General features: G+C 47.5%; 1 pseudogene; it reads right to left on the minus strand.

The window, feature by feature from the left end:
* Positions 1-268: 268 nt before the first annotated feature.
* Positions 269-4,156, minus strand: LOC144591462 (U5 small nuclear ribonucleoprotein 40 kDa protein pseudogene; annotated as a pseudogene).
* Positions 4,157-13,994: the final 9,838 nt, after the last annotated feature.

A 13,994-nucleotide genomic window follows, 5' to 3' on the forward strand; every position in this document is an offset into this window, starting at 1 on the left:
GAAAATTATCACAAACCATTACATTTAAGGATGCATAAAAATGGGCAGTTGCAACCGTTCAAATGTGGCAAAGCCAACAGGTAACAAAGGATGCTAAAGACTATATGAACTGAGGAGATTACGGAGCTTTCATGAGGTCATAAGATCATAATTGATAGGAGCAGAATTAAGCCATTCGGCCCAACAGGTCTACTCCGCCATTCAATCATGGCTGATCTATCTTTCACAACCCCATTTTTCTGTACACTGTCTCTTTTTTGTTCGTAATTCAGAGCACCATGGTGGTGTCATCTGTGAACTTGTAAAACAAGAGTGATAGGGCACAGAGGATACATCCGTGCAGGGCACCGCTGTTGAGAGGTAATGCGGTGGAGCAGTTGTCATCTATCCTCACTGACTGAGGTCTTTGGGCCAGAAAGTCGAGGAACAAAACAAGAATTTTAACATTATCTAAAATGTACAATTTGCAATGGTTTTTGGTACAAGAATTTAATTTTCCAGTTTGAGTAGGGAAAGATAATGTAATTGTATTTTGTTCACAATCACTTAAGCTTAATGATTAAAAACTGTGATAATAATTAAAGTGTATAATTTAATTAAATGCCAAGGCGAGAGATCATTCTGTGTGTGTGACGGGACAGGATCGTGCGGAGGTAGCTTCATCTCTGTGTGTGAAGGGTGGGGAGGAAGTTACACTCGGTGTGTGAGATTTCACACAGTTAACATTCAAAAAGAAGATAGGGTTCATTTTATTGACATAGTACCAAATCTCCCAAGATCAAAATCACCCAGCACTACATTCCTGAGTTCAGCCACAGCTCCATGCAAACAAACATAAATTAATCTGATATTCAGCACAGGCACTGCTGAGATCAAAGAACATAGCATAATTATGCTGTACTTCAGGCAACAAAATGCAAATACCCACAAGGTCTGCAACACATAGTGCTATCACCGCAGCATGCAGACATAAACCCTGCCAGCATTGGTGACTGTAGATAAGGCACAGGATTAGCTCTGGTGACTGCAGACAAAATACAACCTTGAAATTGCTTTAACTATTCCAAAGGCGTGCAAAATTCTTAACCTTGTTTTATGTACTTCATTTTGGCATTCCTCTGCAGCACTAGTTAGACTACTGAAGTCTAGAAATTGGTTTAATATGTCTTAGTGATGTTAAATTCAAATATCACTGTACCTTAATTGGCACACGTGACAATAAAAGACCTTTGAAACCTTTGAAACAATGTTGGGAGTCACCCATTTATATTTCTTCAAAGCTAAATAACTATTGCAATCTTCAGGTGTGAGATTCCCAGAAAAATGTTGTTGGATATCACTGCAAAACTTCAGGTTGTGCAGTTTTCTGCATGCACTACAATATTGTTCTATTGCAATACTTCAGTTTCTAGCATCTACATTTGCTGCTGCAACTTCTGCAGTCAACCTTTAAAGGGATACATGCACATTACAAGTAGCACTTTCCCAGCCACTGGAGATTTCTGCAGTTTAGAGTAAGAGTCTGTTTTTGTGCTACATGACTCTGTGTATGACTTTCAGTTTTTGTGCTGTATGACCGGCATGTTCCTGTGGATGACAAATAAGGTCAGCAAGATTAGGGAACTTGGATGAGAAAAGAATACTGTAAATTTAGTCAAAAAGAATATGGAAGATTAAGTAAGGTTAGGGAGCTGAAATCAGTCAATGCCCTTGAGGAATATAAAGGAATAAGGAAATAACTCAAACGAGGAATTAAGGGGGTGCCAGGATCTATAGAATATCCTTGGGAAGTAGGATTGAGGAGATCCTAAGATACTCTCCACATTTTAGGAGCAAGTGGATAGCAAGGGAAAGGGAAGGCACACTCAAGGACAAAATAGGGATTTATGCATGGAGCCAGAGGACTTGGACAAGATCCTAAATGTGTACTTTGCATCGGTATTCACCAAGGAGAAGAACATGATGCTGATAAGTATTAAGAACGAGGAGTTGGGTCCCTCAAAGAGCATTAAGGTGGAAATGTCATTTCCTAACGGTTGTAGGTTTAAGCTGAGAAGAAAAGTTTGCCGGAGAGTGGCAACAACAGCATGCTGGAGAACATATGTATACACACCTTTTGACCTTTCAAAGCTGAAATCTGCAGGCAAAAATACAGCACAAAAGAAGGGGGTTGATTGTAAAACAGATCTTACGAACTTAGTAGACCCAACCCCCCACATTGCAGGCATGGCACATAGAGGCCTCGTGCTTGAAAACCTAGTTGCCAGGAATGCTTTTAGTAAGACTGAAGAATCTGGCATGTGATCCCTCATGGTCATCCTTCTGACCACGATAGAAGACTTAGGAGCAAAACTGCTGTATCAGACAGATGTGAAGGAGTGTGTGAATTCTGCTTCATAGAGACACGGCTCACCCCCATATTTTCAGCTCAACGGTTTTTCTATCCAACGCATGGATGACAGTGGTATCAGGAATGGGAACGCCTGCTTCATGATAAACTCTTCATGGTACTCAGATGTTGCAGTCTTGTCACACTCCTGATCTCCCCACCTGGAACATTTGGTGGTGTTACAAGGGAACAGCTTCAAAGATCTGAGTAGTAGAACAGGAAAAGGCTCACCCTTCCGTATAGTTACAAATCAGATTTATTGGCGAGAGAACAATAACAATACTTGTCTCGGTATGCGCGGGGCCCGTTTTACAGCAGCACACCTCTCTCTCTCTGCCTCCATCCGCGGCACTGATCGCAAACCCAGGCGTCAGTGAACCCCTCTCGTAAAATGAACTAACTTAGGACTTTATACCTGCAGAAATCAGCCGTTGAAATAACCGACGTTAAGTTCTGGCCAATAGTGCACTTCCAAATTCAAACTGCAACCAATGCCAGGCACCTGCATCCAAGCGAGCCCCCCTCCCTCCCCCACCCTTTTGGCCGCAGATTTGTTGCGCGAAGCTTTAAACATAACGCTACCGGCCAGAGCAATATCAGCCTTTAAACATAGCACTACCGGCCACAGCGCTATCAGCCACAGACTGTTCGGTCAAAACTCTTATTACAGTCCACCCCTCGAACAGTCTGGTACCATCACATCCGGCGCGCAGGCGTTACCCTGTTACATCCGGTCCACAGGCTTTAGTAAAGTCCACGCGGTCAAGACGCCAATGCGCACATATAGCGTAGCAATATTATTTTCAACAAAATTGTCCCAATGGTCAGTCCCCAGTGCACCACTGTTGTCCACCAGCCTCCAAACATCCCGAAAGGCCACCATCCACCCGGGGGATTGTAGTCGTGGTACTGTTCTCTGACCTTTCGAATCTTCCCCCACGGCTTCCTGGATGTTGTCAACGAGGCTGGCGATGTTCTCTGAATCATCTGGAATATAAGTTCAGCAATCCCACCCGATTAAAGCACGTGCCCCCTTTCTCAGCCAGGATAAAATCCAGGGCCATGCATTTCTGTAGGGCCACTATTTCTGCTGATAGTTCTGTGATGTCCTCTTTGACCCCATTCAGGGCCAAACCAGTCACCGTGTCTGTATGACTACACAAGGTATAAATTAACTTGTTTTGTAAAAGGTCCCAAACCTTAATGTCATTATCAATACCACCAGAGATAAACTGATTGCATGTGTCATTAAACGTTGCTGCCAGTACTTGGTACGTGTTTTGAAACGTATGGATTGCAGCCTTCTTCCGAATGTCCCAGAGCTTCACTCTTCCGTCGTCTCTTCCTGTACAGACCACCTGTGGTCCCTGTAGGGCAGGATAACATGAATTCACAAAGGATGTGTGACCTTTAAGTCTCCTGATTTTTCACCTGTTTCACTGTCCCACACTGCTACAGTTTTGTCTGTTGATGCTGGAAAAAAACATGCTGCTATCTGTGTTATAATGCAATTCCGTCACTGCTCCACTGTGACCTTTCAATGTAGCATAATTATCGCAGTCGCCTTATAAATTCCAAAACAATACGAGTCTATCAAATCCTACAGATGCCAGTGTTGATCCATTCAGGTGAAATTTACAAAGATTTTCTTCTCCCTCGTGACCCGTTAAAAGCATTAGAGGAACTTGAAGAGTCGAGGTTCTTGGTCCCACCCTGCACAGAGGGCAGCTGCTCGTTGTGGGGACGCTTGGCCTGCACCAGCGCCATCTCGTATGCTATTTCTTTTTATCAAACATTTTCTATTAGGTTCGTCAGATCCTCCCGACTATGCCAATTGTTACAAGGGAACAGGTTCAAGGATTGACTAGTAGAACAGAAAAAGGCTCACCCATCCGTATAGTTACGAATCAGATTTATTGGCAAGAGAAAGAACAAAAACAATACTTGTCTCAGTTTGCGCGGGCCCGTTTTACAGCAGCACACCTCTCTCTCTGCCTCTGTCCACGGTGCTGATCGCGCCCCAGCCCGTCGGTGAACCCCTCTCGTAAAAAGAACTAACTCAAGAACTACCAAAAGAACTTCCACCTGCCTTTAGACCGGCGGAAATCAGCCGTTGAAATAACTGCCATTAAGTCCAGGTCTTTAGCGCCATTTCCAAATTCAAACGGCAACAAATGGCAGGGGCCTGCATCTGAGTGAAGCCCCCCGCCGTTTGGAAACAAAGCGCTACCGGCTGCAGACTTGTCGTATGAAGTTTTAAACAAAGTGCTACCAGCCACAGCGCTATCAGCCACGGACTGTTCACACAAAACTCTTATTACAGGTGGTTAAGTCCCGACCATTCTATCTACCAATTTAGTCCACATCCTATCTCATGCAAATGTCAATCTAGCACTTGAGGAATTGAGCGCCACAGTCAACAAGAATGAAATGGCATATCCCAATCCCTCCCCAGCATTGCTGGGGACTTTAACCAGGCCAGTTTGAATAATCTATGCCTAACTACCATCAGCACATTACCTTCAATACCAGAGAACCGAACCAAACACATTCAATCACTGCAATATCACTCTCCGGAACACCAACCGCTCCATCCCTTGCCTGCATTTTGCTAAATCTGACCGAGCAGTGCTTCATTTCCATAGACGAATGAATACGCCACAGTCGTCAGTGACCATAACGAAATGCACGCGTGAGTTTGTACATATGAACACATTCCAATCTTCCCCAATCAGATGCCTCGGGTGTTCATTATCTGCTTAAGGTTAAATCTGTGGCATTATGGACTCGCAATCCAGAGTAGCGCAACAAGTTCAGACATGACCAGGCATGCAGCGTAGGTTTACTAGGTTAATTCCCGGAATGGCGGGACTGTCATATGTTGAAAGACTGGAGCGGCTAGGCTTGTATACACTGGAATTTAGAGGGATGAGAGGGGATCTTATCGAAACATATAAGATTATTAAGGAGTTGGACACGTTAGAGGCAGGAAACGTGTTCCCAATGTTGGGGGAGTCCAGAACCAGGGGCCACAGTTTAAGAATAAGGGGTAGGCCATTTAGAACAGAGATGAGGAAAAACTTTTTCAGTCAGAGAGTTGTAAATCTGTGGAATTTACTGCCTCAGAAGGCAGTGGAGGCCAATTCTCTGAATGCATTCAAGAGAGAGCTAGATAGAGTTCTTAGGGATAGCGGAGACAGGGAGTATGGGGAGAAGGCAGGAACGGGGTACTGATTGAGAATGATCAGCCATGATCACATTGAATGGTGGTGCTGGCTCGAAGGGCCGAATGGCCTACTCCTGCACCTATTGTCTATGACCTTTAGAAGGTCATTGCGAGCATGAAAAGATGATAACCGACCAAGCTGGAGTTATGGCGAGTCCGAAACTTGTTGGTTGTAGACGAAGTTTATTGCAGCTGCAATACACGAATAGAGTTAAACAACAAGGTACAGGACAACCAATACAAACTTACTGTCTTCCTTGAAGACTTCGCCGAACTGACTCAAACGGGCGCCAAACGCGCACCTGACATCGCTGGCCAATCAGCGATGTCGTTCCCTGGACCAATCCCCATGGTCGCGTTCCCACGTGACCTCGCTGGCCAATCCGAGGGTTCGACGACCTGGACCATTCCCTATGGTCGCTACATGACCCCCCCCAGAACCCGAGGTGCGGAACCTAGCTGGGAGCCGGATTTTGCGACCATAACGAGTACGGAGAGGGACAGCCTGAACCACAGGAGCCGGAGGTTCCGGACTTGGAGGAACAGCCGGAACGAGAGGTTCTGGAGGAACTACCGGCACGGGGGGTTCTGGAGGAACTGCCGAAACGGGGGGTCCTGGAGGAACTGTCGGAACGGGGGTTTCTGGACTGGGCGGAACTAACGGAGGTCGGCCTCTCCTAGGGGTTTGACCGACCAGGACTGGTTGATCCGGGTCCAAATGGGCAGGTTTGAGCCGGGACACCGAGACGAGTTCACTCTTGCCGCCCATGTCTAAGGTGAAAGTAGCCGTTCCCTTACGTAAAACCCGGAACGGCCCTTGATAGACCTTCTGCAACGGGGCGCGATGGGCATCTTTACGCAGAAAAACAAACTCACAGTCCTTCAGGGAAGATGGTTCATGTACCATGGAACACCCATGACGTGAAGTCGGCACTGGAGCCAGGGAGCCCACCCGTTCCCGGAGAGATGCTAACGCTGATGGGACTGTAGGGAGCAGGGCTGACGGGTCCGGAAACAGATCTCCGGGTACTCGAAGTGTCGAGCCATATACTAGCTCTGCGGACGACGCACCGAGATCTGGCTTAGGAGCAGTCCTGATGCCCAAAAGAACCCAAGGGAGTTGGTCTACCCAGTCCGGGCCTTCAAGCCTTGCACTGAGGGACGCCTTAAGTTGGCGGTGAAACCTTTCTACGAGTCCATTTGCCTGGGGGTGATATGCAGTTGTGGGTTGTAACTTGGACCCGTACAGTTCCGCCAGCGCGGCCCAGAGGGACGAAGTGAACTGTGGACCTCTGTCAGTTGTAATAACTGCCGGGACCCCGAAACGAGCTACCCAATGAAGGGCCAAAGTCCTAGCACAGGACGCTGACGAGATATCAAACAATGGGAAAGCCTCTGGCCACCGGGTGAACCGATCCACCACCGTGAGGAGGTGGGTGTAGCCCCGGGAGGAAGGCAAAGGCCCGACCAAATCCACGTAGATGTGGAAAAAACGACAAACCGGGACCTCGAAATCCTGTACGGGGGGCTGGACGTTAGCGGTCTGACAGGGCACGCAGGAACGTGCCCACCCCGCTACCTGTTTCCGCAGGCCATGCCAGACAAACCTCGCTGCTACCAAGGCAGAGGTGGAGCGGATGGACGGGTGCGCCAGCCCATGAATGGCATCGAAAACCCGGCGCTGAAGGGAGGGCGGTACTACCGGCCTGGGACGAGGAAGAGAAACATCGCACCAGACTTTCGTGCCCTCCGACCCACAAGCTACCTGGGCCAACTTCAATCCCGAAGTGGTGGACTGGTAAGCCGAAACGGTATCCGCTAAGAGCTGTACCTCCGCAAGCTCCTGGGGATCCACTTCGCAGTCCACCGCCGAAATAGGGGGAAAAGCAGGTCTAGACAGGGCGTCAGCCACGGCATTAAGCTTACCCGCGATATGACGGACATCTGTGGTAAATTCGGAGATAGCAGTCAGGTGCCGCTGCTGGCGGGCCGACCATGGGTCAGACAATTTCGAAAAAGCAAATGTTAATGGCTTGTGGTCCGTAAATGCCACAAATGGGCGGCCCTCGAGGAAATACCTGAAATGACGGACAGCTAAATAGAGAGCCAGAAGCTCTCGGTCAAATGCGCTATATTTCAGCTCGGCCGAATTTAGTTGCCGGCTGAAAAACGCTAACGGCTGCCAACGGCCACCGACCTGCTGCTCCAGAACTCCACCCACCGCCACGTCAGAGGCATCAACCGTCAGGGCCGTGGGGGCGGAGGGGCTCGGATGGACCAACATGGTGGCGTCTGCCAAGGCTGCCTTAGCTGCCGTAAAAGCCGACTCTGCGGCCGGGGACCACAACAACTCTACCGGATTCCCTGCAAGGCATTGGAAAAGCGGGCGCAGGACTCGCGCAGCTGCCGGGACGAATCTATGGTAGAAATTAACCATGCCTACGAACTCCTGCAGCCCTTTTACTGTGGTAGGCCTGGGAAAAGCCCGGATAGCTTCCACCTTCTCGGGCAAAGGTGCGGCGCCGGCAGGAGTAATTCTGTGCCCTAGAAAATCGAGGGCAGGCAAGCCGAATTGACATTTGGAGGGTTGGATAATGAGCCCGTGGTCTTGGAGCCGCTGGAACACGGTCCGCAAATGGGCCTGGTGTTCCTGCACTGAGGGCCTGGCTACCAGGATGTCGTCTAAATAAATAAACAAAAAGGGTAAACCCCAGCCCACGCGGTCCATCAGTCGCTGGAAAGCCTGTGCCGCGTTCTTTAAACCGAAAGGCATACGCAACCATTCAAACAACCCGAACGGAGTAATAGTTGCAGTTTTTTGTATGTCCTCCGGTCGCACCAGAATCTGATGGTATCCTCGCACCAAATCGATTTTGGAAAACACCACCGCTCCTTCCAGCCCAGATGAAAAGTCCTGTAGGTGCGGTATGGGGTAGCGATCAGCCGTGGTGACAGCATTGAGACGCCGATAATCGCCACATGGCCTCCACCCCCCAGATGCCTTGGAGACCATGTGTAACGGCGAGGCCCACGGGCTGTCAGACTGACGGACAATTCCCATTTCCTCCATCTTCCTGAACTCCGCCCTTGCCACCACCAGTTTGACTGGCGGTAGTCTCCTGGCCCGAGCGAAAACGGGAGGGCCTTCGGTGCGGATGTGATGGACCACACCGTGCTTAGCCGAAGGTGCGTCAAAACGTTGGACGAGCAGCTCTGGGAACTCTGCCAGAATCGCAGCATACGAGTCGGGGGCCGCGACGACGGCCTGGACAGTAGGGCTGGGCGAGGAGGCGATTGTCGGAGCGACGTGCTCATCTTCGGCAGAGGGTCGGAGGTCGTTACCGCGGACATCAGGAACCAGTGAAAAAGCCCAGAGAAAATCTGCGCCCAGGATCGCTTGTTTGACGTCGGCTATGATGAATGGCCATTCGTACGTGCGGAGGCCTAACACAAGGGACATCTTCCGTGTACCGAAAGTGCGAATTGGGCCGCCATTAACCGCGATGAGGGTGGGACCTGTCTTACCCGATCTGGTTTCGAGGTCGGTCGGCGGCACTATGCAGATGATGGCTCCCGTGTCTACCAAAAATTCTGTGTCCGTGAATCGATCATGGACATAGAGGCGCCGGTTCTGGCCAATCGTAACTGCCCCTATGTACGATCGGCCGAGGCATTTCCCGCGAAGGTACAAGGCAAACGACAGTTGCGGGATTCGTTACCCCATCGTAGGTGATAATAGCACCAGCCGCGCTTGTGCGGATCTTTTTGGCGGGCTTTCGGAGAATTGGCGGGGGACGTGGCGCCATCTTGCCGTCGCTGTGGCGTGGTCACTGATGTCGAGACTTTGTTGATTGAACCACTTGCCTTGTTTTTTGCCGCTATGAGCGCGTCCGCTTTCGCTGCATATGCTTCGGGGTCCTTAAAAGAACAATCCGTAAGCAGCAGTCGGACATCCTCGGGAAGTTTCTCGCGGAATGCCTGTTCAAACATCGGGCAATCCGTATGCTCACCGGCTAACATCATCATTTCGGCCATGAGGACGGAAGGCAGTTGGTCTCCAAGATCCGGTAGGTGCAGAAGTTTTGCCGCACCACCATGCTTATTCAACCCGAAGGTTCGTAGTAATACCTTCTTCATGGCCTCGTATTTGTCTTCCGCAGGTGAATTTACGATGAACCGCATCACGCGCTTGGTTGTGTCCGGCGACAGCGCGCTGACGAGGTAGAAGTACTTCGTGGCCTCGTCCGACACCTTCTTTATATGGAATTGAGCCTCGGTGTGGATAAACCAAGCTTGCGGTGCGTACGTCCAAAATAACGGAAGATGAACGCCTGCCGCGCTTGACTCCGGTGTGCCCTGCTCAGCCATCGTCAACGAGGCGTCGGGTTCCTGCTCAGTCGGTGATCGTCCAGATCACGTCGGGGTCACCAATATGGCGAGTCCGAAACTTGTTGGTTGTAGACGAAGTTTATTGCAGCCGCAATACACGAATACAGAGTTAAACAACAAGGTACAGGACAACCAATACAAACTTACTGTCTTCCTTGAAGACTTCGCCGAACTGACTCAAACGGGCGCCAAACGCGCACCTGACATCGCTGGCCAATCAGCGATGTCGTTCCCTGGACCAATCCCCATGGTCGCGTTCCCACGTGACCTCGCTGGCCAATCCGAGGGTTCGACGACCTGGACCATTCTCTATGGTCGCTACAGAGTCATAGATGGACGCTCATCATCTGTAGCAGAGCAAAACCTGGAAACATGAGAGGCAATGATGCATCACTTCCAGATGAGCTCAATATATTTTATGCATGCTTTGACAGGGAGAACAACAGATTTACACAAGCCCTTATAGCTCCTGGCAGCACTCTCTGAGACCAACATCAAAGCATCTTTATATAAGGGTGAATCCACCCAAAGCATAGATTCACCCTTATGGCTCAGCCTCAGGTGATGTACCTGGCCAAGACCTAAAGACCTGTGCAAACCATCTGGTGGAGTATTCAAGGACAACTTCAACCTCTCCCTTCTGCAGTCTGAAGTATTTACCTCCTTGAGTTATTTGACCATTTGCTAATGAGTATCCAGCCAAACCCTTATGACCAGTGTATTCAAGAGTCAGCTCTCTACACCATTTTTGAGCAAAAAAAGACAACGTGGTGGAATAACTGAGCGGGTCATGCAGCATCTCTGGAAGGCATGAATAGGCGATGTTTTAGGTCAGGAAGAAGGGTCCCTACCCAAAACATCACCTATTCATTTTCTCCAGAGATTCTGTCTGACCCGCTGAGTTACTCCAGCACTTTGTGTCTTTTTTTCGTAAACCAACATCTGCCGTCCTTTGTGATATTATTTTTGAGCATCTGGGTTCCCTGTCCCCAGAAACCTTTGGACCATCCATATAACTTATCCTGAACCAGCAAAGGTGTTGGAACATTCAGAGGGTTTTTTTCAGCTACATTGCGAATGTGTAATTCACTGGAACCTTTCGTCAGACTCAATATATCAAAGTAAACAATATAATTGTAGCAATTGAAATCATATTGAATCACCTGCTGTTACCTTTGATCTTAAGATTATAAAAAGTTAATGAATTTTGCGATTTGCGATTCTACCAAGGATCTCCAAAAGAATGTCTTTGCCTCTGGATGAATAAAGATTTTTACAATAACCAGCTTCAGCCTTCGAGTGGCTTAGTTCATAAGTCACAACAGGCTCATTGTTTTCAATTGGTAGCCTGAATCTGTAGCTTGCCTACGAGGCATTTTGTTATACACGTCACAGCATGAACTTCCTTGTTGAACTTCTGATATTCCTGGCAAGGCTTTGCATCTCACTTCAGCTGTGCATGTACGCCTGCACTGTACGTGCATGTACACCTGCACTTTTCCAGAACTAACTCTTTCCTGCAGTGGCCATTCCCTCAGGGTGCATTCCTGGATTCCACAAATATTCCACTGGAATTTCCGTCTTATACTCCATTAAGAAAGTATCCAATATTTCTCCCTGTGGTTGCGTGCAAATAACCAGCAATAGAGTCTGCTTTATTTCTAGCTGGTATTACATATTCCAGGGTCTCATTTCGAACAATTTCCTTTCTTTGTGACCAAAAAGATATGATAATATCTGCTATAATTTGTATACCATAGTGTTGAACAAATGGTGTAAAATTTTCTTTCAAATCTCTCCATTCTTTCGACAAGTTACTTGCTTGATAAACCAGGCAGCTTTGGTCTGTTAATTTATTCTGTTATGTACTATTTCAATGATCTCACCAAGATCACCATCTCTTGGCTCAGAAGAGATTGCTTGGAAAGCCCAGCAGGTCAGGCAGCATCTGTTTCCACACTGTATCACTAAATGAGATAATATTCTTTCAACTTAATTTACAATTTACGGTAACAGTGTAGGAGGCCAAAAACAGAGAGTTTAGTGTGGGATGACTTAAAATGCAGACAACGGAAGCGGTACAGAGATATTCTGCAACCGAACTGCTTGGTTTCCCCAATATGAAAGTGACCACATCATGAAGTATATTAGAATGGGTGAAGTAGAAGTAAATTTCTGATGGGGTATGTGCTTGGGGTCTAAGATGTGGGAAGGGTGGAGGAAAATATTGGTTGTTAAATTAGCCTGGAAAGTTTCCATGAAAAGGCGAGTGAAAGTGGAGACCAAGGAGCATCTAAGTGGGAACAGATTTTTGAGAATGTTGAAGGAGGGGTAGACATATTAAATAATGGCTTTGCATTACACTGACCAGTGAAAACCTGTACACTAGTTCTATCCTACACATTAGGGACAATTTACAGAAGCCAATTAACCTACAAACCTGCACATCTTTGGAGTGTGGGAGGAAACCGGAGCCTCCAGAGGAAACCCACCCGATCACTGGGAGAACGTCAAACTCCGAACAGTCTGAATCGGACATGGGTCCCTGGAGCTGTAAGGCAGCAACTCCAGCTATACGCCACTGTGCCACCCTAAATATCTTCCAAATAACTTATCTATCAAATAGTTGTATAACTTCCTTTTAGATTGAACAATAAATTCAACAATTTCAGATAATCAGCAATTTACCTCAAATGTCCCCGTTTCTAGTCATTTAATTTTTCATTTGTCTCCTCTGGTTGTACATCCCCAGACATAACTTTTGGCATAACCTCAAAGTGCTGGAGGAACTCAGCAGGTCAGGCAGCATCTCTGGAAAGCATCTAAAGGCGAAATTTGAGGTTGTGAGTTTAAAGGGTCCCAAGCCGAAATATTGCCTATCCATGTTCTCCATAGATGCTGCCTGACCCACTGAGTTACTGCTGCACTTTTTGTTTTCTGCTCAAGATTTTGGTATTTGCAATTCCTTGTGTCTACATTTTGGCAAAATCGTTACCATCTTTCAGCTGGCAGCATTTCACTTGCATCCAATTTTCTTTTGTTCTCTCAGTTTCTCTCAGTTTTGTTTTCTGCAATGTAAACTTTCTAATCTTGGATTGGTTGGGTGAGTGGGCAGATGAAAGAATAGGTCGAATGGGCTTGTAATCACTGGAATTTAGAAGGATGAGAGGGGATCTTATAGAAACTTATAGGTACTTTGGATCTGTCTTCACTAAGGAAGATACAAACAATCTCCCAGATGTTCTAGTGGCCAGAGATCCTCGGGTGACGGAGGAACTGAAGGAGATTCACATTAGGCAGGAAATGGTGTTGGGTAAACTGATGGGACTAAAGGCTGATAAATCCCCAGGGCCTGATGGTCTGCATCCCAAGGTACGTAAGGAGGTGGCTCTAGAAATTGTGGACGCATTAGTGATCAGTTTACTATGTTCTATAGATTCAGGATCAGTTCCTGTGGATTGGAGGGTAGCTAATGTTATCCCACTTTTTAAGAAAGGAGGGAGAGAGAAAACAGGAAATTATAGACCAGTTAGTCTGACATCAGTGGTGGGAAGATGCTGGATGGAATCAATTATAAAAGACGAAATTGCAGAGCATTTGGATAGCAGTAACAGGGTCGTTCTGAGCCAGCATGGATTTATGAAGGGGAAATCATGCTTGACTAATCTTCTGGAATTTTTTGAGGATGTAACTAGGAAAATTGACAGGGGAGAGCCGATGGATGCGGTGTACCTCGACTTTCAGAAAGCCTTCGACAAGGTCCCACAGGAGATTAGTGGGCAAAATTAGAGCACATGGTATTGGGAGTAGGGTACTGACATGGATAGAAAATTGGTTGACAGACAGAAAGCAAAGAGTGGGGATAAATGGGTCCCTTTCAGAATGACAGGCAGTGACTAGTGGGGTACCGCAAGGCTCGGTGCTGGGACCACAGCTATTTACAATATACATTAATGATTTGGATGAAGGGATTAAAAGTAACATTAGCAA

This window comes from Rhinoraja longicauda, unplaced genomic scaffold, assembly GCF_053455715.1.
Source record: "Rhinoraja longicauda isolate Sanriku21f unplaced genomic scaffold, sRhiLon1.1 Scf001041, whole genome shotgun sequence".
Lineage (NCBI taxonomy): Eukaryota > Metazoa > Chordata > Chondrichthyes > Rajiformes > Arhynchobatidae > Rhinoraja > Rhinoraja longicauda.